This window comes from Bos taurus, chromosome 21 (genome assembly GCF_002263795.3).
Source record: "Bos taurus isolate L1 Dominette 01449 registration number 42190680 breed Hereford chromosome 21, ARS-UCD2.0, whole genome shotgun sequence".
Lineage (NCBI taxonomy): Eukaryota > Metazoa > Chordata > Mammalia > Artiodactyla > Bovidae > Bos > Bos taurus.
In genome coordinates this window covers 10,489,550-10,515,494 of record NC_037348.1, presented here as the reverse complement: position 1 = coordinate 10,515,494, position 25,945 = coordinate 10,489,550, and the positions used below count along the sequence as shown (strand labels likewise).

General features: G+C 44.8%; 1 long non-coding RNA gene across 2 annotated transcripts in view; it reads left to right on the top strand.

Annotated features, from left to right (window-relative positions):
• LOC101907944 (uncharacterized) overlaps window positions 1-6,538 on the top strand; it is a 37,696-nt gene extending 31,158 nt beyond the window's left edge. Inside the window, exons 2-3 of one of the 2 annotated variants that reach the window (XR_813935.4) lie at window positions 5,446-5,591; window positions 6,009-6,538. This is a non-coding gene — a long non-coding RNA (uncharacterized lncRNA). Of the gene's footprint in view, window positions 1-5,441; window positions 5,592-6,008 lie in introns of both variants that reach the window. The other variant, XR_813932.4, reaches the window with a different exon arrangement.
• The last annotated feature ends 19,407 nt before the right edge of the window (window positions 6,539-25,945 follow it).

The following is a 25,945-nucleotide window of genomic DNA, read 5'->3' as shown; positions in this document are numbered from 1 at the left end:
TACTCTTTCATTGTTGAAACTTTGGGGCAGGATAATGTTTTAATAAGACATGGTTATGAAAATAATGATGTTCTTAAGCTCAACTTATAACTACCATTGCAAGTTACGGAGGTTTATCATGAAAGAACTTCCAGACACCTTTTATCTTTACTTCTTTTTTTTTTTTTTTTAACATGAGTAATGAAACTAGACAGGTCACTGTCCGTTAAAGTCAGTAACATTTCCTGGTTTCCAGGAGGTGACAACAATGACTCTTCTTTGCCTTTTCAGCACGGCTACATTTTGTTGAAATTCAAGATCTGCTTTTAGTATGACTTATTCAGGATTTTATTTTACTTTGCAATTTTTATCACAATTTCACTCTCTCTCTCTCTCTTTTTTTTTTGTAGATTGTATTACACTCTTTTGTCCCCAAATGAAAATGCAGGCTCCAGCCATACTTCCAACAATGGTTTTTTGGGTGTCTTGTTCAGAAGTTCATATGTTAGGGTGAATACGACTTTTGATACATGGGTTGTAGCAAAATGTGAAATTCTAGAAAATACATTACAATTTCAAGAAAAAAAAGTTTAAAAAGTGGAGCAAATTCCATAAAAAAAGAAGCTAATTTTAAACTGAGATGCCTTTATCCAGGGGTTTGTTACTGATCTGCTACAGGACAACCTCAGAATTAACATTGCCTTGCTAACATTTCTAGTGTATGTATAACTTCTGACTAAACTCTATGCTCTATTGGGAAAAAGAAAGTCATGCTTGCTAACTGTTTTCAAACTTAGCAGATTTACTCTGAGAGTACTAGTCAAGCAAATCAGATTCAAAAACAAAAGCATCATGTCGTATTTATAGTATCACAAAAATGTTTTTATGAAAAATATTTTAGGAATATCTATAATTATTTCCTGGAATAGTTTTTTTCTTTTTCATTGTTTAATTTTTGGTCCCTGTCAACAAACATTTGTCATATTAGATCAGGTCATTTGAGCTTTGCATCCTATTTCGACATTTCTTCTAGGACATGTGAGCATGGGCAAACAGTTTTTAATTATCCTGATCAAGTGTGGGGGACATCTTTTTGCTGACCCCACTTGTAATCAACTGTGATCTTCCAGAAGCAGGCGAATTGATTGCTTTTATCTTCCCCAACTAGTCAGAAGAGTGGGTCATATATTATTCTACCCTTTGGAAAAATGCAACCCAGTGATTGATTTTATGACTGCCGCTGGCAGCAAATTCCTCAGAATGAATTCTACTAGGTGAAGAAGTATTTCCTCTAACTTGCTTTAAATTTCCTTAGCATAAACTTCTCCGAGTGGCCCAGTCTCTTATGGGACAATGTAATAAGGATGTATCAGTTTTACTGCCCAGTACCTATCTTTAATGCCTAAGTAAATCTCTCTTATTTTCTAGCCCTGACTCTGTAATTGTAACTTTTGAAATCTCTCGTCATGGGTGAATCTACCCTGCACTCAATTTCTTGCCCTGCTCTGGAGCACTGCCATCCCTAAACTACATACTTGCAGGTGAGAAAGTGAGAAATAGAGACAGTGACGCAGATGAACATGTATGACTCTCCTCCATAATGCTGTGGTACTGTGCTCTTTCATATCTATCTTCTCTGCACACAAAAAAAGGGAAATTCATGGAAGACAACAAAAAGTTGCTTTGAAAAATTTTTATCTAGTTCATATCCACATACAGTGCAATATTCTCTTTTATAGCGTTATACACCCTGGGATTTTTTTTTATCCTATAAAGAATGATCTAAAGGGGCTTCGACACATCTTTGTTCTAATTTCTACATCCCATGGCGGCGGGAGGGGGGGAGGTCAAGCCTTCTTTTTATTTAAAACACTAGGCATCTATTTCTTTAAATAAATGGAGATTTCAAGTATTAGTCACTCGTGAAATCAAATGATAATACAATATCTAACTATTCAAACTCCACATTTTTCTCTAGATTTTTGCCAGGATACACCTCATCTTCACCTGCACCCCCAAATAATATTATTTCTAGTGTCTTAGTTTTGTAATGCCACTATCAAATTGGACTTATCTGATGACAAGAAAACTTGTGTAAGACTTTCAAACCTTAAGTGAAAAAACTGTATCTTAACAAAATATGTTTTGTCATTTATTTACTGAGGTGTATATGAGAGAGACAAGATGCTTTGTGCTTGTTGAATAAATTGGCTTTGAAATTGTATGTTTAGATCATGGAGGCAGGACCCAGAAGGACCAAAAAAACCCCACATCAAATTGGAGTACATACTGAGGCAAGGATGATTTTACTTTTGCTTTACTTAATGGTGTTTCCATGATGAGAATATGACAGAGGAGGAAGAGGAAAAAGACAAGGGGGGAGGCTGTTAGCAGGAGATATGACAAACCAGGAATGCCCCTGCAGTGGTGCTGTTTTGCCCCTTCTCTCACATTCTTCCCTCCCTCCTTCCTTCCTTCCCTCTCTTTGTCTCTCTCTCTCTTTTCCTATCGTCTCTCTCTTTTATTTCCATCAAAGATTATTGAGCACCTACCACATGTACTCATGGTCCTGGGTTCTGGGATACAATAGTAAGACAGAAATAGTGTCTGAACTCAGAGCAGGAAAACTGCACTCAAGAAGCAATTGCATGAAGTGCCTGAGAGGTCATCGTCCAGGAATCGGGAGCATGGGTAAAGAGCCACTGTCCGAGACGTGAAGACTTGCTCTGGGGAGCTGTGTTCAAACTGATGCTCAAGGGATGCGCAGGAGCGAGCCTGAAGAAGATGGAGTTAGGAAGAGAAAAGGTCATCTGTAAAACAGACGGAGCTCGTGGCAGACAAGCTGAGGGAAGTCCGGGTGGGCAGGAGGGCTGGGTTGCTGCAGGGCAGGGTTCCAGGGAAGAGTTCACTGGTGAAGAAGGACACCAGGGCTCGGGGGAGGGGGGCCAGCTACTGCTTTGGAAACAAAACTAAAAACAGTACCTGGGAAGCTATTTGGGGAAAAGAAAGTGTTCTTTCCCCTAAATCTCATCAAGATTAGTTTGAGTTCAAATAATTACAATAAAGTCTTTGAAGTAGCTTTGGAACTTCAGAAAAGAGGACATTAGACATTCAAGAATATACCAAACATTTATATCCATGCATCCCCCTCCCTAGAAAGGGACCACAATATGGGATATGGGGAGCCTGGCAGACTAGCTGGGTGTAATGGCCTTTACTCTCTCTGGAAACTAACAGAGGCTCACCTGGGGCAGAGAGATTTTTTTTTTTTTTTCTTTAAGAGCACTCCTTTCAGCATCAGGCACATACAGCTGAGAGATACCACAGAAAACACCTTTCCAGGTATGTAGTACTTTTCATTCTAACTTGGAAACTTTTTTTTTTTTTTGCTGGTAAAAGCCACAACTGTCATAAAAATTGATGTTTTTGCTTTCCTACGCAGGGGGAGTATCAGTCTGTTGATGAGTGGAAATTAACGATCAGAGTCAGGAGCACATTTGAGTCATCTCTAATGAGGCGGATGAGCCTAGAGCCTATCATACAGGGTGATGTTAAGTCAGAAAGAGAAAGACCAATATTGTATATTAACACATATCTATGAAACACATCTAGAAAAATGGCACTGATGATCCAACTTGCAAGGCAGCAATGGAGATGCAGACATAAAGGACAGATTTTTGGACACAGTGGGGGAGGGGGAGGGTGGGATGATTTGCGAGAGCAGCACTGAAATGTATGCATGACCATATGTAAAATAGAGAGCCAGTGGGAGTTTGCTGGGAGCCCAAAGCCTGTGCTCCGTGAAAACCTAGAGGCATGGGGTGGGGAGGGAGGTGGGAGGGAGGCTCCAGAGGGGCGGGAACATGTGCACACCTATGGCTGCTTCATGTTGACATGGGGCAGAAGCCATGGCAGTATTGTAATCATCCTCCAATTAAAGATAAAGTTTAAAAAATAAAGGTCAGAGTCAAGATCCCCCTGCCCATCCTCCTACTGGTGCAAAAAATAATTGCCCTGACTGCACCTGAAGACTAAAGGCCCTGTGCAACTCCATCCGTCCATCCATGTCTCCACGACTGACAGGAGACAAGGGCCATTCAGCTGCAAGGAAAAAGACACCTTGCTAGACTGGGCCTCCTGGGAGCCCAGCACAGTTCTGCCATGTGGAGCTGTGACTTGCTGGACATCAGGAAGGCCATCTGAGCCCCCATCCTCTTCCACATACTCTTCACGAATGAGCTCAACATCTCGGTTTACCGACCTGCTTATCTACCTTAGTCGATGCCCTGATTTTGTTTTTGTTTGGCCTAATGAAGGCAAGTGGTTAGGAGAGATATCTAAGATATAGGTTCTAGTCTGCTGATGTAAGACTATATTCTGAAATTTGGTTTGGAGAGTCAATGTAGGGTCCTGGACCACCATTCAGTTTCTGACCTTAATATGCTTTTATACCAAAAATATTAAACATTGATGCAGAAGTTATATGCCAGATCATTAAAGAGGCATGACTCATCCATGTTCTCACTGAAGCTGACAAATACTTTGGGTACAGAGACAAGCAGAATGGGACCAGGATCAACCATGGTCCTAAATGGGATCAACCATGTTTTAGGTTAATACAGTGTTTAAACATTTGGAACCCTGTTTTCCTCAAAGGATATTTAGGAAAAAAACCTCTTTTGCTTAGACATATTTAATGCAGTTAGTTGATATTTAAATTTTAACTTACAAGGGATTTTAAACTGAAATTTTAAATAAATAAAACTGAAATTGTTTTATACTATACTAATACTAGCTATAATACTCTACTATACTTATGATTCTAATACTATACTAAAGGGCTTCCCTGGTGACTCAAATGGTAAAGAATCTGCCTGCAGTGCAGGAGATCCAGGTTTGATCTCTGGATTGGGAAGATCCCCTGGAGAAGGGAACAGCAACCCACCGCAGTATTCTTGCCTGGAGAATTCCATGGACAGAGGAGCCTGGGCGGGGGCAGGGGAGGGTGTTCAGTCCATGGGGTCGCAAAGAGTCAGACAAGACTGAGTGACTAACACTTTCACTTTTCATACTAATACTATATCTATATCTATCTATCTACCTATATTTGGGGGAGAAGGAGAATAGGGGTCAGGATTATGTGTGTGTTAATTCAGATTCAAAGAGGCTAATCTGATATTTTGAAAGACTATGTCCAATTTCATCACTAACTGGACAGGCACATTTGTTAAATACCCCTTTGTGAGGCAGGAACATTACTATGTCCCTTGGATCCCAGAACACTCCTAGAACTTTTTCCTGAATCTTCTATAGAGAAGGAACTCAAAACACACTTGCGGAACTGAATTAAATAATGGAGCAGCACAGCTGGTGGCATCTAAGGATGCTGAAATGCTCAGCTTGTGAGTCCACGCCTGAACCCTGCTACTACTAACTTCTTTCCTGCCTGTTTCCTGTTCCAGATAGAAAGGTGTCCATAACTGGGGTAGTTGACTCAAAATAGCAATGATGACAACAATAGTGTGGTAACGACCTAGATTGAGCACTCACTATGCATCAGAGACCTGGCCACCCACTGTGATTTTCTGTGATCCTTACAGCAGCTGGAGGAGGTACGTTACTATTATTATTTCTGTTTCACAACCAAGAAAGCCCAGGTTTAGAGAGGAACTGCTCAGTGTCATGGGACTAGTGCGGGGTGGAGTCAGAACTTCAAGTTGCTTTCTATGGTCTGATTCTTGATACCATGCTGTTAATCATTTCCCAAACTCACCAGGCCAGACCTTAAAGCACAGAAGGTTCTAGAAAATCTAGAAAGATTTCCCTGCACCTCAGAACAGCCAAAGCAAATTCAGAGTGGGAGACCTTTCCTTGTGGCCAATTCTTTCCTTCTTTCCTTTGTTCTTCCTTTTCCTCATGACTCTATTAAGCTCTACCAGGCGCTGCAAGACACTTGAGTGGGTGTGGGAGGGCCGATTGAGAAAGACTGCTCGTTCTGATCTTCTGCCCTCTTCCTGTTCTTCCCACAGGACTGATGGGCTAAACAGACTTAATGCTTGGCTGTCAGCATCCCTGTGGAAGACTCCAGCAGACCCACATGTCCTACGGTTCAACTTTTCAAACCTACCTCTTTGTAATTCCTAAGTAGGAGTCTGAGCTCTGTTGTCATATTTCAGTTTTACAGTTACTCTGAAATATTTTGATCCAAATATGCCCTTAGTGTCATGCTTTATTAATGCGATATGACTCATATTAGTGACTGCTTGTTCTTGAGCCATATGCCCTGAATAAGTTATTGGGTTTCACTGTTTACCCTAAGTTTAAAAAAAAATTCCATGCGCTCTGACCTCGTGACACCTAAACCCTGCTCATGCAGTTAAAACAGGAAAACTAGTTATCTGATATCATGAAGGCAAATCAGCTTGTAGAAGCCCTCAGATGTTTCCATTCCCACTGGTGGGAGGGCATTGTGGGAGCCATGGATTATTCATCAAGAAAGCACAGGAGAGAATTTCTTTTTTGTTTGTTGATTTCCAAAGTAAACCCAAGTATAAAGAGATACAGCTACGGTGCCTTTTTTTCATTGTTAGCACATATCATTATGTCATCCTGGAAGAACTGCCCAAAGAAATAGAAAAAAGAAATTACCACGTGGATTGCTGAACGGCTCTCCTCCTGCCTGCCTGCAGAATTGTCTGAGAAAGGAAAATACACACGCATTAGTCAGGCCCTCGGGGTTACAAGGCTTCTCACCAGCAGCAGTGCCAGGTTAGCCTGGGAGTCTGCGGAGCAGGCTTTGGCAGGCCACCAGAGAGAGGGCATTTCATAATCAAGAACTTACCCGAGAGGGTTCTGAGCCAACAAGACAGTGTTGGGAGTCAAGGGCTAAGGAAGAACGAGTGGATTTATTCTGTGGACCAAAACCTCTGCACTTAAAGACATTTCCTTTCTAGTTTTGATTTCCTTGTATTTTAGCTGCTGCACATTTTTTTTTTTCGCTCACCATATTTCACAATATATCAACTGTTCTGTCTTTGGTGGGCCTGGCTGAAGTGTTACACAAATCGTCACTAAAGAATATACTGGCTATACATTGGGTGATGGTGGTAGTGATGGAAGAGACACTGGTTTTCCTAATAAGATATAGGAATAACGAACATTTCTTGAGCACTTTTACTAAGTGATACTAAGACATGCATGAGATAGCTCAGGTAATCCTCTGAACCCTAGCATTTGGGTACTGCTGCTGCTGCTGCTGCTAAGTTGCTTCAGTCGTGTCTGACTCTGTCTGACCCCGTAGACGGCAGCCCACCAGGCTCCCCCATCCCTGGGATTCTCCAGGCAAGAACACTATTACCAAGTTAATTTCAGTTGAGGTAACAGAAGCATGGAAAGGTTAAGTAACTTACCTGAAGTCACAGAGCAAGTAAGTCACAAAGGCAAGACATGAAGCCCTGTAGCTCGATCAAGTTCATGGTCTTAAGAGAGACTCTTTGTTCCTCCAAATGGTCCCAACTCTTGCCTTGGGGTCCACCAGGAGCTGTTGGCAGTGCCTAGGTCCCCATGTTTGCTTAAGGACCTATTATGTAATAGGACCTAACTAATATGTCATTTAAAACTACAAGAGATGCATTGGGTTGAAAGACAGTTTGGCCATTTCTTATAAAACTAAACACACTCTTCCCATATTATCTAGCAATGATATTTATTCACATGAGTTGAAGACTTATGTCCACACCAAACTTTGCATATGAGCGTATATAGCAGCTTTATTCATAATTGGCAAGACTTAGTCCTTTTCAAGTTGTTCTTCAGTAAGTGACTGGATAAACACACCATGGCACGACCAGACAGTGGAATGTCAGGCGACAATAAAAAGAAATGAGCTCGTAGACAGACATGGAGGAAACTTACATGTACTGTACATAATTCCAACTATATGACATTCTGGAAAAGGCAAAACTATAGAGCAGTAAAACCCCCAGATGTTGCTAGAGGCTTCATGGAGAGAGAAGGATGAATAGGTAGAACACAGTTTTTTTTTTTTTTTTTTTCTCACTTTTAAATTACTCATTTTTAACTGAAGGATCATTGCTTTTCAATATTGCATTACAATATTTCTGCCATACATCAACATAAGTCAGTCTTAGGTAGACATATGTCCCCTCCCTCTTGACCTCCCTCTCACTTCCCACCCTTCCCATCCCTCTAGGTTGTTGCAGAGCCTAGGTTTGAGTTCCCTGAGTCATACAGCAAATTCTCACTAGACATCTATTTTACACGTGGTAATGTGTATGTTTCCATGGTAATCTCTCCATTCCTTCCACCCTCTCCTTCCTTCCCTCCTCCCATGTCCATAAGTCTGTTCTCGGTGTCTGCGTCTCCAATGCAGCCCTGCAAATAGGTTCATCAGCACCATCTTTCTGGATTCCATGCTGCTGCTGCTGTTGCTGCTGAGTCACTTCAGTCGTGTCCGACTCTGTGCGACCCCATAGATGGCAGCCCACCGGGCTCCCCCATCCCTGGGATTCTCCAGGCAAGAACACTGGAGTGGGTTGCCATTTCCTTCTCTAATGCATGAAAGGGAAAAGTGAAAGTGAAGCCGTTCAGTCGTGTCCGACCCTCAGCGATCCCATGGACTGCAGCCTACCAGGCTCCTCCGTCCATGGGATTTTCCAGGCAAGAGTACTGGAGTGGGGTGCCATTGCCTTCTCCATAGATTCCATATATATGTATTAATATGCTATATTTGTCTGTCTTACTTCACTCTGTATAATAGGCTCTAGGTTCACCCACCTCATTAGAACTGACTCAAATGTGTTCCTTTTTATGGCTGAGTAATATTCCATTGTGTATATGTATCATGGCATCTTTATCCATTCATCTGTGGAGGGACATTTAGGCTGCTTCCATGTCCTAGCTATGGTAAACAGTGATGCACTGAACATCAAGGTCCAAACACAGGGGATATTTAGGGCAGTGAAACTATTTCCTGTGATGCCTAATGGTGGATACTTGTCTTTATACATTGGCCAAAACTCACAGAACATACAACACTGAGTGAAGCCTAATGTAAACTATGATCTTCAGCTAATAATAATGTATCAGTATTGGAGCATCAATTGTAACATATGTACCATACCAAAGCAAGATGGTAATAGCAGGGCAAGGTTGGGAAGCGATATGAAGGGATATACAGAAACTCTTTATATAGTTCACTCAAATTTTCTATAAATCTAAAATTCCTCCAAAAATGTATTAATTTAAAGAAAGGATTTTGGTGAACTTGGATGGGAGGGACTGGGAGATAGGAGGAAGTGTTGTTGCCCTTTCCTACCTTTTACATGTCTATTCAAGGTAAATTAAAATTTAAAAGCCAGTAAAGGAAAGAATAGGGGCTTCCCTGGTGGCTCAGACAGTAAAGAACCTACTTGTAATGCTGGAGACTTGGGTTTGATTCCTGGGTTGGGAAGATCCGTGGAGAAGGGACATTATCCACTCCACTACTGGGCCTGTAGAATCCCATGGACAGAGGAGCCTAGCAGGCTACAGTCCATGGGGTCACAAAGAACTGGACACATTTGAGTGACTAAGGAAAGAATTCTCAACTTTAGGTATGATCCTGAGGCTATGGCCTATTTTGAATGGTGGAGTCTTGGTCTCCTGTATTCTTGATGCAACAGAGGAGCCATGCTCAGGAACCACCTGCTTGGTGGCTGGGGTAGAGTCAGAAGACGTTAGGTTGGGAGTGATGATAGGGCTTCACGCTGCCCACTCGGGCCCTGCTCAAATCTGCATGTTCATCAGAGATTTTGGAGAGCCCATTCTGGTGGGCTAGTTTGTATCCTGAGCTTGCTGAAATAAGACAATGCTTGGGAGAAAGAGGCAAAACAAAACAAAACAAACAAAACAAAAACAACAAAGTGGGATGGGAGGAGAAAAGAACAAAGAAAGAGAGAGAGGAAGGAGCAAAGGAAGGAAGGAAGTGGAAGGAGAATGTAATTTTGGTGGGCCATTCTGAAGGCTGGTATAGCTTCCTACTAAAGGTCTGGTCTTGGCAAGTGATGCTGGAGAAAGGAGGGGTGCCTTCAGATTTTTCTAGTAAAAAAGAATGGGGCTGGAATTTTTCCTAATCCCTCTCAACTTCAAACCTTGGAAGGACCATTAAACCAAAAAGGGGACAAGCTCATGTCTGTCGCCATCTCCAGCATCCTCACCACCAGGCCTGGTTGATGCCATTAATCATACAAGGCGTCCATCTGTGTGCCTGTCACTTGAGCTGCTCCCTATGGTCAGAAAAGCAGATGACAGGCAAATGCCAAACTCTTGCTTGTGTGGGTGTTCAGTGGTGACTCTGGGTAGAGAACTCACTTCCCTCTGCCTACATTTTAATTTTCATTATTCATTAAATTTTCTCATTTGCTTTCCAGAAGGAGGCAGTTATGTTGGAGGGAATGGAATCAACCCAACTCCATTTGGCTCCTTGCTGAACTAAAGACATCAGAGTTTTAAATATCACTGGGCAGTTGATACAGTAGAAAAACACACACACACACCAAATCTCATATAAGGATTCAAGTATAGGGGCTATCTGAACAAACTGGTTTTCTATATAATCATTTAAGGAATGTTTGGTTTTATATATAGAATCAGCTAGGACAAGGATTTTATTTAGTTGTATTACATGTAAATGATTTACGATTGGAAATTTCCAGTTCTTACCACTCCCCATCTTTCTAGAAGATTATACCAATGAACTCTGAGGTGTAAGGGAATCTTGCAAGCTATGGAATATTATTTTCAACATGAAATTTTATTTCAATATATGGGTCCCCCAAAACCCTAATAGAATTGAATTATTGACTCAATGGGCTTCCCAGGTGGCTCAGTGGTAAAGAATCTGCCTGCCAATGCAGGAGACGCAGCAGACGCGGGTTTGATCCCTGTGTTGGGAAGATCCCCTGGAGGAGGAAATGACAACCCACTGCAGTATTCTTGCCTGGAAAATCCCATGGCCAGAGGAGCCTGGCGGGCTGCAGTCCATGCGTCACTGAGTCAGACACGACTGAGCGACTGAGCGGTTGAGCACACACACGCACATTGATTCAACGTGATATTCCCAGAAAACCAGCATTGATGACTCCTTCCCAGGCAGTTTTCTGAGAACTGCCTGACTCTTTCTGCAGCTGCTAGAGGCTGCTGGCTTCAGAGTTCCTTTGGGTTCTTTCAGGATGAATCTTTAAATGGCACCTGGGTCCATCCTTACATGCAAGCTCAAGAAAGGTTTGATTCTATTTCTAGAAGTGGATTAATATAACCATAAGGAAACAATACGTTCCAATTCTACAATCTCCTTCAGATTTTGAGACTCATTTTGGATCAGTGAGGCAACTTCCCTGAGTTTTATTTCATCCACTTTCTTCATCAGAAGAGGTAGACTTGAGCTCAAGTCCAGTTGGTACAATTTCTGAGCCCAAAGCAATGGGTCAAAATGAACTAAAAATTAATGTCAGATTTGCAGAAATAGTTCATTAAGAAGAGAAGGGAAAAGTTAGAACAAGGAAAAGGATTAAAGAATCTTGCAACTGGAAACCTAAATTTTAAAGTTTGGAACAATTAAACATTCTTACTGATAAAAATTACCCCAAATTAAATGTAAATCTCCAGTATCAACAACAGTGGCTTTAGTCTCATAGTCTGAGGTCTTTTAGCTTTTGTTTTCTTTTTTAAAAATCTTATACCAAACTTTAACTTTCATATTTGTGAAATTAAAGGTTAAACAATAAAAAACATCAGAGTTTGAAGTATTATAATGATTTTTTTCTTCAAGAATATGACTCATATACTATTTTATAATAACACTCAGGAAGTAGAAATTATTTTCATGAACAATAGGCATTATGTGTGGAAGTGAAAGGAGAGATAAATACTTTTATAGGTTTGAGAGTCTTCACTTAGGTATAATACAATAAAATATAATATTATCCACTTAGGACAAGAGCAATACTTCCTTCTTTGAACCAGGTTCTATTACCTCACATTCAGTACCAAACACATGCAAGTTATCTGACCTACAGAGGAGGGGGTGAACAAAAAAAAGATCCATTTTGTCGAGAAAAGAAAGATATATGAAAGTAATGCTTACTTAACAAAGTGTGAAAAAACACAATTCTTGGCTCATTTTACTTGTTGAGACTGATAAGAGCGTCCTAAGCGTCTTTCATGGATTTTTATTTGTGCATTTACAGCACAACGTGGTAAAGCACAAGATAAAGCTGAAGAGATGCAGTTGCATATGGCGCCACTAGGAACCAAAGGGCTTCAGCCAGCTTACGCTCACAGACTTGAATCAACCTTTCCGCCTCCAGCATCTCCATTTTGCCCCCTCCCCACCCATGCATGTGCAGGCATCACAGGCGGGAGGGAAGTTTATTCTCCATAAACAATTCCCTCTTTGGCCACTCTTTGAGCGTGCCAACCAGGTTGCCAATTCTGATGTAGACACCTGTCCATTTGGAACAGGAATGAAAACAGCCACTCATTTCCTAGAAACCATCAAACACCCTGTCAGGGAACAACAGCTCTCTGCTAACTGCAATCTGGGCAAGACATGAACGGGTCACGTCGATAGCCAATTACCAATCCTCTAAGCCATTCAGCTTCCTTCAGATTGATGAAAGTTCCTGATTCCTTCACTGCAATATAGTTTCAAGAGGGTTCTCTTATAATCACTGTGATACTAAGCTGCTAAAACCTTAATTTCTCTTGAGCAACAGGCTTTTTAAAACACTGCTAAGCAGAACCTGCAAATAGGGGTACAAGGCCAATCCATATTTTAAGGTAACTGCCTGAATGACGGCATCTTCATTGTTCAAACAACAACAAAAGTGATTTTTAACTGCATGACTATTGGACTCTGGAAATTTTGCATAATTTCAAATACAAGCGTGGGCATTTTCCTCTGTGTGTGTGTGTGTATTTGTGTGTTGGAGGGCTCTCAGCTCTTTATCTTGTTCTTTGTCCTTTGTCCTGTTAAGACACTGGCTTGGTGTCTCTAAGGACGACAACTTCATGACTCCTGGATGCAGAATATTTTAGGTTAGTGCTGCCTACGACTTTCCGATGAAATGTCACTACTGAAGTGAACTTTTGGAGAAGCCTGGGTCCCGAGTTTACGAGCTCCTCCCTGGCGGAGGCTGGAGACTAATGTGGGTTTAATGTTGTTATGAGCCAGGCGGCTGAGCCGGGTAACAATACGAGTCTGTTGGACATGTCTTCTGGGTTGTCACGTTCAATTTGCACATGACCTCCTGGCCAAAAAATGGGAAAGAAGTGGTAGAATGTGGGACTGAAAGCTCATATTATTGCTTTGACAGCTTCACTCATCTAGAAGTAATGCAAAATGCAATTTATATTTATACACTCTGACCTCCTGTGCAGAGAGGGAAAGTATCTAATGATGGGCCGAGGTACTGGAGGAAGAAATAGATCTCAATACAGCTGGAATTTGTCTACATTTTTGCTTTTCAACCATTCAATTACAGTCAAAAGATAAATGAAACACGAACAGCGCACTGGTGAGGTAGTGACACAATTATTTTATAGTGACTGGGTTCTGGCTTTGAGTCTTGGCAAAGGTGGCCACAACACGCCTTATTTCACTGGAGACAGATAATCTGTCTGCTCCCACTGGACAAAGGCCCTCTGCTTGTAGGTGCGTCATTATGCCCATCAGAGAGGAAAAAAGACACCAGCGAGTCAGTGACACTCCAGATCTGCATTTGGAAATTCTTGAGAGGGGCTGACACGTTAATCCTATTAACCAAGATAAATCAAGTCAGGCCTGGTAGTAACTGGGGCATTATTCACTTTCGAGTGGAAAGAGGCAGTAGGCAGAAAGCACCATTTTCTTTTGTGCATCGGGAAATTTACTGGCTTTTACATGCCCTCAAATAGCTTCCTTCTGAATAGAGTCCACGAGCTAACTGGGGAGAATGGGACTATAATTGTCAGGATCTTCAAATATGTCGAGGATTTCAGAACAGGGTTTTAAACCCATACTGTTTCCAGGATCTACGGCCTCATAGTCTCTCTAAAAGTAGGACACACAAGGAAAAGGAGTCTGGCCCTGTCCAGAGATGAAAAGGGACACTAATCATCACCTTCATAAAGGCAGCAGCTCCTGCCTGGCTGAGGGCAAACTACCACTTGAACATGTTTGTGTCAAAGGTTATACAAGAGACCCAGAGATCAACCTCGAGAAATAAACAAAGAGAAATGGGAGACTGCAGTAAGCAGTGCACTGGAGTATTCCTAAAATGACTGCTAAACAATTGCATTTGTCTATATTTTTGCTAATTTTTTCTTAATTTTTATTCTTTGGGGAATAAAGGGCTGCCACTGCATAAATTTTCCTACATGTGTTAAACTTCTCCCCACTGTGTCCCACCAGAAGTTCTGATGCAGAAGACAGGAATGCATTTTTTTTTTCCTTAACTGAACAGAATGTTCTGTGTGGAGGAATATCAAATAACATAGACTCTCAAATCAAATCTTTCTACTTTCCCTCTCTTATCACAGTTTATGACACACACTCTCCACCATTACCTCCACCCCTAGGGAAAAAAAAGGGGAGATCACTTGCAGAGTTCAGCTGGTCAATTTCCGCAGGTTTCTTTTAGGGAACAGAATGTGGTTTGGGTTTTAAGATATTGTTTCTAAGGTTTTACTAGCTTCTCAGTACAGAAAAAAATTAGCAGAGAGGGTGTGAGTTGGAGAGAGATGGAGACAGGAAGTCTGGAACCTCGGTCATACGACAGAATCAGGGTATCAGTCTCTTGGGCATGCTCTGAGGAGGTAGGGTACCACACCTGGAGTAAGTCAAGTATAGGCTGTTTCTGCTTTACAACTGGATGAGAATAATCTCACAGCACCTCTCCAGTTGTGGGTCTTTGAAGAAGAGTTTTGGGGTTGGACATGGGGCCCAGAGGTCACAGGGGAGACCATGTCCATGAAGACACCATCTTTATGAGGAAACTCCTTACTTCCTTGTTAAACAAACTCGGGACAAAATGGCTTCCCTGGTGGCTCAGCTGGTGAAGAATCTGCCTGCAATGCAGGAGACCCAGGTTCAATCCCTGGGTTGGGAAGATCTCCTGGAACAATCCTCTCCAGTATTCTTGCCTGGAGAATCCCATAGACAGAGGAGCCTACGGTCCATGGGGTCACAAAGAGTTGGACGCGACAGAGTGACTAACACTTTCAGGACAAAATAAAGCACCAGGAAGACAGCTGGTCGGTTTCTGGTTTGGTCCCCTTTCCCAGGTACCTGCCCCCTCCCCACACTGGCTTTCCTCCTGGGTGCCATCACAGCCATTGATTCTCCTAGGACGAACTGAAAAATGGCTGAAGACACCCTGGCTCAGCACATGAGGGTATTCCAAGGTGACTTTTCCGGGGGTAGGCAGGTAAGAAACCGGCAGCTCTCTCTAAACACACAATGGTGGCAAAGAGGGGTGTTCCAGAGATTTGAAAAGGATGGGAAGCCAGAGGTCTCCTTCAGGGGCGCTCATCCTCGCTTGGAACTCCACGGACCTGGTGGCCTGCGGGACACAGGACACGCCAACTCCTTGCCCTTTGCAGGTGGCGGCGGCTGGGGGTGGGTGGTGCAAAACTGGGTCCTAGGTGAGCTCCTAATTTCTGCTGAGATGAAATGGCAATGCGTGTGAACTCCTCACGTTCACCGGCTGGAGAGGGAATCTCGAATAAATCTTTCCATTTTGATTTCAGGCTTCTGAAAACAGTTATGAGACTGACTAATTAAAGACATGATTTCAACCAGTTACATAACCAGGCTCGCGAAAAGCTCATGGGAGGCTGACGGAAGTGACCTGGGTACCATTCTATCTGTTCCCATCCTGTTCTGTTCCTCCCGGCAAATCCCCCTTCCCATGAAAAAATGAACCCCAAAGTGCAACAGGGCTCTTCTCATTTTGAGGAACACGCCTTCGCAGCATGAGCGTGCAGCCCCCAGACCCAGAACTTTCTGGCAGAGGCGCGGGGGGCCGAGCCCGGGAGCTGGGAAGGCGGGTACCCCCGGACCCGGGTCCTCGGAGCGCATCCACGCGGGGCCCCATGTTCCGGGGCCGGTCTCGCAGGAGTTAAACCCGGAGGCAGACAAAAGGGAGGCGGCCGCGGTTCCTTCTCTCGGCTCTCAGTTGGAAATAGAACGGCTGCCCTCTGGACTTTAACTCCCGCCAGAAAGGGCATTTTATTACAGGTTATGACAAGTTGCCGAGAGACACGCAGAACTCAATAAGAAGGAGCGGCGAGCGGAATCAAAGATGCTCGAGATGTTTGGGAGACAGAGCGGAGATGGCTTCAAATGATAGGTGTTAGCAGGGCTGGAGATGGAATCTGAGGGGCCGGCCGGCGCGGGAGGAGCGGCGCGGGGAAGGGGAGGTCGGGGTCCCCGCCTCCCGCGCCGCCCGAGACCCCTGCGACCTCCCCTCCGCCTCCTCGCGGAGTCCTGCCACTGCTGCGACCGACCTTCCCAGAAGGTTCCCGCCAGCCCCTCCGCCCAACTTGGCTACTTTGCGTTTTCCGAATCCATGCAGGGATATCTACACTTTCCCCCTCCTCCTCGGGTTCTGTTTCTCTCTGAACCTCTGGGAGAACAGGGATGTTCCTCTGAGAACCTGTGTGGTGCTCCATACACTTCCACTTTCGGTTTTTCTCGGAGTTTACCTCTTCCCATCTAGTTAAAACAGAAATAAAGGACCTCAAACGGAGTGTTCTAATTTTTTCTGCCAGGTGGGAGATGCGCCTTTTGGGGTTTCTGGTTAAGTCAGCCCCGCAGTCCTAACAGCTGCTCAGGGTCCCGCTGACCCGAGCTGATTCTGCAGAATGGGGAACACAACCCCCTTCTCCCCGGCCGCCTTTCAGATGCTTTTCATCAGTCATCGCCCTTGGAAAATAATTCTGTCTTCGTGAGTGCTCAGACCTGCAGAGCCTTGTCCAGCTCTGAACTCGTGGTGGAATGGAGGACCTCCATCAGAACAGAAAACTAGCGCCCCGAATGGAAGCGGCGCTTGCCAGATGTGGGTCGGTCTGAGGGTGGCGGCTGATCTCCAGGAGGGGCAGTTATCTAGAGAATTGCAGGAGGGGAAGAGTGGGGAGGAGGGGGCAACGTATTCCCAGAAGGGAGAGAAGTTTATCTAAATTCCATCTCTAGCACTCAAATCTAAAGAAGACGTGGTTAGTAGTTTCAGAAGCAAGCCTCCCTACAAAGTGCGGTAATTTTTAGGATTTGAACTCAAAGCCAGAAACAAACTTTCTGGCAGAAATACGTAGCACACTATGGCAGATATTTAAAATGAACAAACTTACAGATCTTTTTCTTCCCCTTTCCCCCTCCTGCTTAAAAAAAAAAAAAAATCTAAGGAAATAAGAAATGGAGGACCCTCTGAACCTCTGTTATTGAGGAGGTGAGGGAGCAGATAAACCACAAATACATACCAAATATGTAGCTGGTATCCCTCACCATTTCCCATCCCCTGATGGAAGGCTGGGTCCCCTCAAGTGAATGAAAAGTAGCTCAAGTGCTTGCCTGATGGTCCAATCAGATAAATGTAACAACCTCTTAAAATTGTAGAGAGGCAGTTTCTTGGGGTGATGGTCTTAAACATACATGCCTCCTCCCCCCACAGCACCCACCCCGTGCCACAGACCTGTGCAAACCCAACTTCGTTTTTCTCACCTCGATCCAATCTTTTACTGGAAGTTTCTTGCAGAACTATTTTTCTTCCTCATGTCAGTGTGCCTGATTTTTAGAGACTTTGCTTCTTGACTCTCCCCTGGAACTCTCAGTAAAGCCTCCCCACTCCCCAACAACTTGTTTCGGATGCACAGACAGACCTCTACCTCAAATTTGTGACAGAAGTTGGAGAAAGTTCATATGAAAACAGCTGAGCCTGCAGAAAAAGTCCTGGGTGCTCATCATGTGCAGAGGAACTGCTGCAGAAGGCTCTTTACAAAGTTGAAAATGAGTGGGAAAGGCCCCTGGAAAAGAGAAAATTTGTGTGACATGAAGTCACAAGATGAATAGAATGAGAGATGCTAGTCACTTTTCTGTCATCATGAGCCATAATAGTACCTTGAAGATAAAACCATATTTCCCCGGAGATCTATTTATTTGTGTTATTTTTGTTTTAAACTTCTTCAGAACTAAAAAAACAAATAGAATTCTTGTTCTTCAAATAACTGTCCATTGGCAACTCATCAGCTACACGTTTTACGGAATTGTAGGACTCTTTTGGTAAAATACTAACATATCAAAAAATTTTAGCCCTCACAGTGGAAAACCTTCCTCTAGTGTTTTGGTTTTAAAAAGATTGGGAAAGAGAAATTGTAAACGAAATCACCCCCTTGGCTTGGTCCATGTAATTTGGGAATCCTTACAAAAATGCTGGAGGGAGAGGAAAAATGCAAACTGAGCTCAATACCCATTCTTGCATTTGGCAAAGTTTTAACAGATAAGGATCACTCCTTGTTTCTTTTTTTCTTCTGTCTTGCTTTCTGGAATGGGGTTATATACCAATTCATCTTTCAGAATCAAACTCAAATATGCTTAAAACTTCATGGATTTTTACACATTCTCATCTTTTCTGTATGCTCTGTCCCCTACCCCCTTTCTGAAAACAGCGAATTGTTGAGACTATAAAGAAAAACTGCACATCTCAAACTTTCCCGTACACCCTGCTGAAAAGAAAGAGGATAGAGAGATTCAAGTAGAAGGAACATTAAAATGTCTCCAGCAACACCCCAGAAAAAAAATTATAAAAATAAGAAAGGTCATTGGTAAGTAAGTTAAAGCCAGAGCCGTTACCTGTAAGTGAAACTGCCCTGCAGAGGTGTTCCGTATTGTGGCCAGGGGCCGGGAGAAAAAAAGAAAGGAATCGCCCCTTGGGAGTGAATAAGAATGAAGTTACTGGTGATGGGGGACAGAGGACAAATTTGTAAGAAGAGGTTACCTAGGGATATTTTTTTGTACCTGTCTTCACAAATCACCCTAGCAGCTTGGAGAAGATCTGGAAAGCGAGGGGAGCAAGGTGAGATGAGGAACTCAGAGGGAGGCTGGCGCGGCTTCAGCCCCTTTGTGAGATGTGCAGGGGCATCTCTTTTTACAGTTTTCCTCACTTCTGAGGCTGGAATAATAAACTCAAGTGGCCGCCCCTCAGCTCCTGTCCATCTTCTTTAGTAAACCTGACATAGTGGAAGAAATATGACATGTGAATTATTAAAGAGGAGCCAGTTGACTTTTAACCCTGATTACCTTTCTCAGACCCCATTACCTGAAAGTTTATCTAGCAATATACTGCCAGAATTACAGGGCGTGCCAGGCGGGGGGAAGAGAGGAGAAAACAAAGCTGGGATCTTGTGCAAATATCAGGGAAAAGCAGAATGCTTTACCTTCCTATTTATGTCACTTTAAGGGATGAGTACTATGTTACAGGAAACAAACCACTCCTAGTCCAAGAAAAAAGACAATTTCTCTGAACCTGAAAGAGACAACATTTAAAGAATCCAGGATCGCCCCTCCTGATAGCCCTCTGATTCTCAGTTCCTTCTGACGAGCTTCCCAGGACTTTAATTTTTGTTACCTTTAACCTGATTTAAATGAAGTCTTCACTTTATGAACAGTAATCATATAACCAGCTCTTCTCTGAATCCTCTTCCTCCTCCCCCTCCTTTTTTGGATACAACTCCTGTTTTTGCTCTGTTGCAAACACTTCTCAAAAGGAAAGCAACATTGTTCTATATGCTTTTAAAGTAGCTCAAAGACCCTAAATTGAACTCTTTCAAAACTTTAGAAAACATCCAGAGACTATTTAATTTAGGCAACTGATATTATAAAAATCAGGAATAATCATTCAGGCATTCAAACAAAAGTTTCTCCGTACTAATTAGGCAACCATTATTCTGGGGGGCTTGAGTAACTCGCCAGCTGTTGTTAGGCTAAAACAGGAAGGAATTTTTGAACACTTAGGGGTGTCTTCTTCTTTTAAAATGAACAAGAGAAGAGTTGGAGTCAAAATAATAATAATAATGATTGCTTAGTGCTTTGGGCATAGATTTGTGTATCCTGTTGCCAGGGTGAAGGCAATAATTGAATCTATCCCAAATCTGAGTGATGGAGTAGTCAGAAATGACTCTACGTGACAGAAGAGCCAGGAGGCAAGTGATGGATACTATTGTCCAAACGTGACCCTCCATTAACACCACCTATCAGCATCTGGATCCTGTCACTGTGTCCCATCCCAGAGCCAAGAGGGCTGCCTGGCATATTCCTAGCGCTTCAAGCGCTTGCAGGGTGTGCTCAACCCCGCATCAACTAAATGGATGGGGAGACTGACCCAAACCTTGCTCTCTCTATCTCCAACTCGCCTTATTACCCCTCTCCAGGCCCATTGTTCAGCAGGTGCTGGCAATTTGCTCCTTATCTAGCCTCTGTTTATGAGGGCTTTTTATTAATAACAAAGGGAGAGATGGTATTAATATTAATTAACACAATAAAATGAAACAGTTTTGAGAATCCACCAAACGAATCACCTCATCCTCTAATTGGAGCTGGAGAGAAAAGGGGAGGAGAAGGGGAGCAGGGGGGAGGGGAAGGGGAGGGGGAGGGGAAGATACAGATGACCTACTGGGTGACAGGCACAGGTTGGAAGGGTGACATTTTATTGTAAGCCTCCCAATGAAAGGAAGAAAAGGAAGGGACCAGTCAATTTAATGCAGGGACCAAGAGTGCAAGGGTGTTGCTAAGAGACAGGGATGCTGCTAAAGTTCTATCAGAAGCACTACTCTGACCTTATGCAAATAGAGGCGGCCAACGCTTTGTGGAGCGGCTGAAAATTCCACCCCCTGTGTCACCAATACCTGGCATCGAGCCTTTTATTCAAATGTTCTCTAAAAACACACACAGAGGATGTGACAAAGCATGACACATTTAGGGGCTGTAAAAAAAAACACACAGAGAGAGACAAAATGGGGGGGGAATAATCATAATAGCCATGATTTTTAAAACCAGGGAGGAAAACCAACATCAGATCTTCCTGCAGAAATGTCACCCATCTTTACCTCCTGACACTATCATTTTCCTTTAGCTGAAAAGTAACCTAAAGATTCAGAAATTGTCTTCTCTTTGCAGAAATGAAGCTTATTAAGCACCACCCTGGCTCTCAAAGTAGTGTCTTAATTTACACCCCAGGGGTGTGGGCAGAGGATGGTGTGTGTATGTGAGGGGGTGGGCCGGGGGTGTGAAAGCCCGGTGCAGACTGGAGAAACTGCATCGCACGCCCTCCTGACAACTAATAAAGTAGGCATGCTATCCCTTCCATTTTTACCATCCACCCTAGGACAAGTGTTATGTGCAAAAGGCCAGAAGTTTGGAGACCAATTGGGTCTTCCAGGAAGTTGACTGTCTTTGCAGTTGTATAAAGGGGGAATTGCAGCGGGTGTCACTGGGGCACCTGCGGTTAATCGGCCAAGGCAGGGTGGGCATACATCGCACGCCACACCCCCGCCCCAGGCGCCCCAAGAGGCGGGACTGGGCCCGGATGCGGGAGAAGATGCTGGCCCGAGGGGTCAAGGTCGCGAGGCGCGCAGGTGCTGGAAGGAGCGGCTGCGGTCGCCCACATGCCCCCGCCGCTCCACCGCGCGGCCCTGCAGAGGCGGGGACGGAACCGGCCCGGGAGGCAGTGCGGCCGCCGCGGGCCTCGAGTTGGCGCTTCTCTGGACCACTGCAGGCGGCTGGACCCGGGGTCCGGTTTGTGCAACAGCACACGCAACGGCCCAGGCCAAATTCTCCCTCTCCATCTGCTTTTCTCTATTCCTCTCTTCAGTCCAAATTAGCATTTATCCTCCCCAGCCTGGTCACACACAAACACGAGGAAAAGGAACCTCGGTTCCCAAGCCAGTGGTAAAACCACTGACCTTAAGGGTGGCAGTCCTGAGAAGTTTCAGACAGGCGACTCTCACAGCTCTTTGCGGGGACTTTTAGTTCTCTGGGGCCACCGCACCCCCACAGCTGCAGCTTTGGGAACGTCTGGGGCTTTGGGCTGGTGGGGACGGCAAGCTGGTAGCAGAGAGCCCCCCAGACACCCGGGCCAACCCTGCACCCTCCCTTCTCCTAGGACTGGCTGCAGCCAGAACCCAAAGCCATCACCCGGAGACTCCTGCTGATTCCTCCCTCTCCTGCTCCCCAAGAAGGAAAGAGGCATCTGCGAGCGAGGGCAGAGCACCAACACACACACACACACACACACACACACACACACACACACCTTTACAGATTCGATTTAACCAGCGAGCTTTTTACCCACTCCATTCCCTCCCTCACTGTTGACTTCGATATTGATAAAATGCCCGCCCGTTCACGTCTTTCTGGGAATAGCTGCAAATGAATACATTTAACGACTCGGGGGGGGGGGGGGCGGGGGGGCGTTTCCAGGCTTCTGCGGGCGGTAACTTCCTAGAGTAACTTCTCCTTAGGACCCTCCCACCTCCCTTCTTAATGGTGGGCCTTTTCATAATGGGCACACTACTATTAAAATTTCATATTAGCAGTGTGTATGGTGAACTTTGTAATGGGAAATTCAATAGCTGCTGTAAATATTAATGGAATATGAAATGAAGCCACAGCCTCGACCAGCCCTGGCAGTAAAACCCAGCGAGCATGTGGCGGCCCCGGGGCGAGAGGGGCCTTTCGTCTTGTCGCGCTCCTTTTATGACATTAGCGCGGGGCTTCCCGCGCCGGCGCGGCCTCAGAAGCCGAGGTGCTGGGTCACCCTTGACAAATGTCCCCGTGTCTCGCCAACAGACCCCCGCCCGGCCCTACCACTCCGTCTGCCCAACAGGCCCCGGGAGAGTGCTTGCGGGTGTCAGTTTCAGGTAAAGAGCTCTGGAAAGCGCCACGTCCCCCCCACCCCCAAAAGATTACAGGATTCCAGCGCCTCCTCCAGCAGGGGCAGCCCCGGGTGCATCCAGTTCAGGACGGGCCCCCGCCCGGAGATGGAGGGAACCCCACGCAAATTTGGGGGGATGGAAATCAGGGTCAAGGTTGGCCGGATCCGTACCTTCCGTCCTCATCCCCATTCTCTCCCCACCTCCCGCCCAGAGGACCCGGCTCAGCAAGGGAACCGCGGCTCGGTAGGGCGTCTGGGAAGGGACTTGGGGAAGCCAGTCCAGGCCGCGCGTTCAGGTCCCGTGCGTTCCCGGAGTCTCGACGTGTCCCCACGTGCGCTCGAGTGGCAAAGGCCGCCAGGGCTATCCAGCGACGTGGTGGGGCGGGGGGCTCAGGGGGCGGTCAGTACTGATCTAAGGGCGCTCGGACTCCAGGAGCTGGGTCGCCAGTACTGCCCCCGGGTTCGGGCGTGGGTCTTGGGCAAACGGGAGGAGAGGGAGCGCGTGGACGCCGGAGCAGCTGCGCGATCGCGGCGGCCGCCGGCGCCCAGGTTGGATCAGTTCCGAGCGGCCGTCGCCACCGAGAAGGGTCCCGGGAGGCGCGACGCGCTGACAAACGTGGCCGTCAACACCTCGGGCTGCCCCGGCGAGTGATTTCAACAGGCTGAGAGAGGTCGGCACTTTGAGTGGCAGGCGACGCCTTTCCTCACTCTCCGTATTTAGGGTGTACCGACAGCACTTCGGAGAGCTTAGTTGTAGATGGGACATTAATCTTGTTAAGAGATAGCTTGTCAGCTTCGGCCCGGGCCTTTCCCTCTCTCTGGCGACCCCTCATCCTTACCCCCCAGGCACCCCGACACTACCCGCCTGGCCCGACACAGGCGCCGGGGGTGGAGGGTCCACGCGGGATAAGGGGACGCCCCGGGGCTAAACGGGGGCAGGGCGAGACGCCCCAAGAAGGTTCAAGTCAAAATCGACTTAAATGACAGCCAAGCCTGGGTCCTGGCACCTTCACCGCCCCCGCCCCCCACCACTGACCCGGTCTTTTTTGCCTGTTTGCAACTGGAGAGAGGGGAGGACTTGATCAGGGCGGGGAGCTTGTTCTCAAGTCACCAAGCACACAGGCGAGATCCCCTGGCTGCGAAGAACTCCGGGCAACTGTCTTCCTATTTTCCTTCGACTGACCCCCAGGTGTCATCGCTGTGGAGTCTTCTATCACCTCCCCCCTTACCATCAGCCCTATGGGATCACTTTTATCTCCCGTTCCCCACTTTTAAATGATTTCCTCTCCAGTTATTCCCCCGCCCCCCGCCCCAGTTAATCCAGGATAGTTTCTCATGCGCTCCAGATGCAACAAACTGCAGAGCTGAAATGAACTGAAATAAGAACGGAATTGACATAGCGTGGGTTGGTTTTGCACCAGGGGTTTCACTGCGGGAATAGTTTCAACAAGGCATCCGCGTTTTCCAGATCCATCGAAAAGCTTCAGGTGGGGTTTTGCATTCTCACCGAGCCTCTGAACAGTTCTCCACCCTCAACCGCTGTTCCTTGTACCACCCCCGTTCCCTCTCACCCCCACCCCACCAAGTTAAATAGCCGTGCCTCACTCTTTCTCTTCTTAAATCTTCTTCCTTCCTCCAGGATAGTGCATCTTTTTCCTTTTGCCCTTAAAAGAGTTGCACTTTAAAAAAAGATTAAAAAAAAAAAAAGACAAGAAGTGGATATAGGTTTTGTAAGTGTTAAATAACTTTCTCAGCGTGTATTAAAGGAAGATTGTATTTTATCAGCAGCTGATTGATGCAGCCCTATGATCCTGTCGGTTTGTCTATAGTATCATATTTATTTAACCTGCTGGGGGACTGTGTTCAGGGGCAGCCTGTTCACGCTGACAAGAGCATGCACATTACACACTACTCCAGGTATTTTGATTGATTGTTCCCACCCCAAAGCCTTTGGTTCATAATTTAGCACAGCAGGTTTTGCATCACAGACTAGGTTTCAACAACAAAAAAATCCTGTAAGAGATTTCAATGAACAACTACCGCCAAGAAACCTTTCTCCACCTGCAACCCCCAAATATTTTAAATACCTCCTGAGATGGTTCAGTTGGTATAATTACAGGGCACACAACCTTTATTTACCCCAGTTCCCTAAGTGTGATCAGATTATTCATTTTAATTTGTAGCTGGACCAACATTTCCTTAACTGTGGGTGGCACGGGAAGTGGGGTGGTGGTGGTGAAAATGTCAGATAGTGTGGGCTTTTCTTTTCTTCCCTTTACTCTCTTTCTTTCAATAACAGGTTTGAGATGTGGAAGCAGTAGAAAGACAGACAAAGTGGCTCTTTTGCACAGTCTCCTGAGGTAGCTTTGGGAATGAGTTCAAAGCATCCTTTGGCAGTAGACTAGATTTTTACTACTTCTATATGTCCCCACTGTACCCTGTGGTTAAGGCAAGATTTTTTAATAAGTGATGTCCTGTTCAATGTATGGAATAAACTTCTTAATATTTGTGTCTTTTCAAATAAATAATCCCAATGATCTGGGCACATCCTAGTGGTTCTGAAATTTTTGATCTGAAGTTAGCATTACCTATTGAAGGACACATGAATAATTACTTCCTATGTGGTTTCTTATAAAAAGGAGACTTCCCTTTGACTTCTTTTTAAACTAACAGCAACAGAGTACACATATATTTGTACTAACTAAACTAAGCTTGAAAAACAATATATATGTTTTGCTACAATGAAATGGGACATATTTTTTGTGCATCTTCTTGGATTTTTATATTCTGGTTAGCAATGGTTTTGTGTGTGTATGTAAAAGCAAAATTTCAAAATGTGTGCTATTTTCTAGTAATAGAAATGTTGTTTGTTATGCTTGCTATTTTTATATTTGTCCTTTAGAAACTCTTGGAATGACTCCCGAAGCCTGGAAAGGCAATCTTAGAACTGTATCTCTTTGTCCATTAGAGTCTCATTTTGTTGTTCTAGATCAGATGAGAAG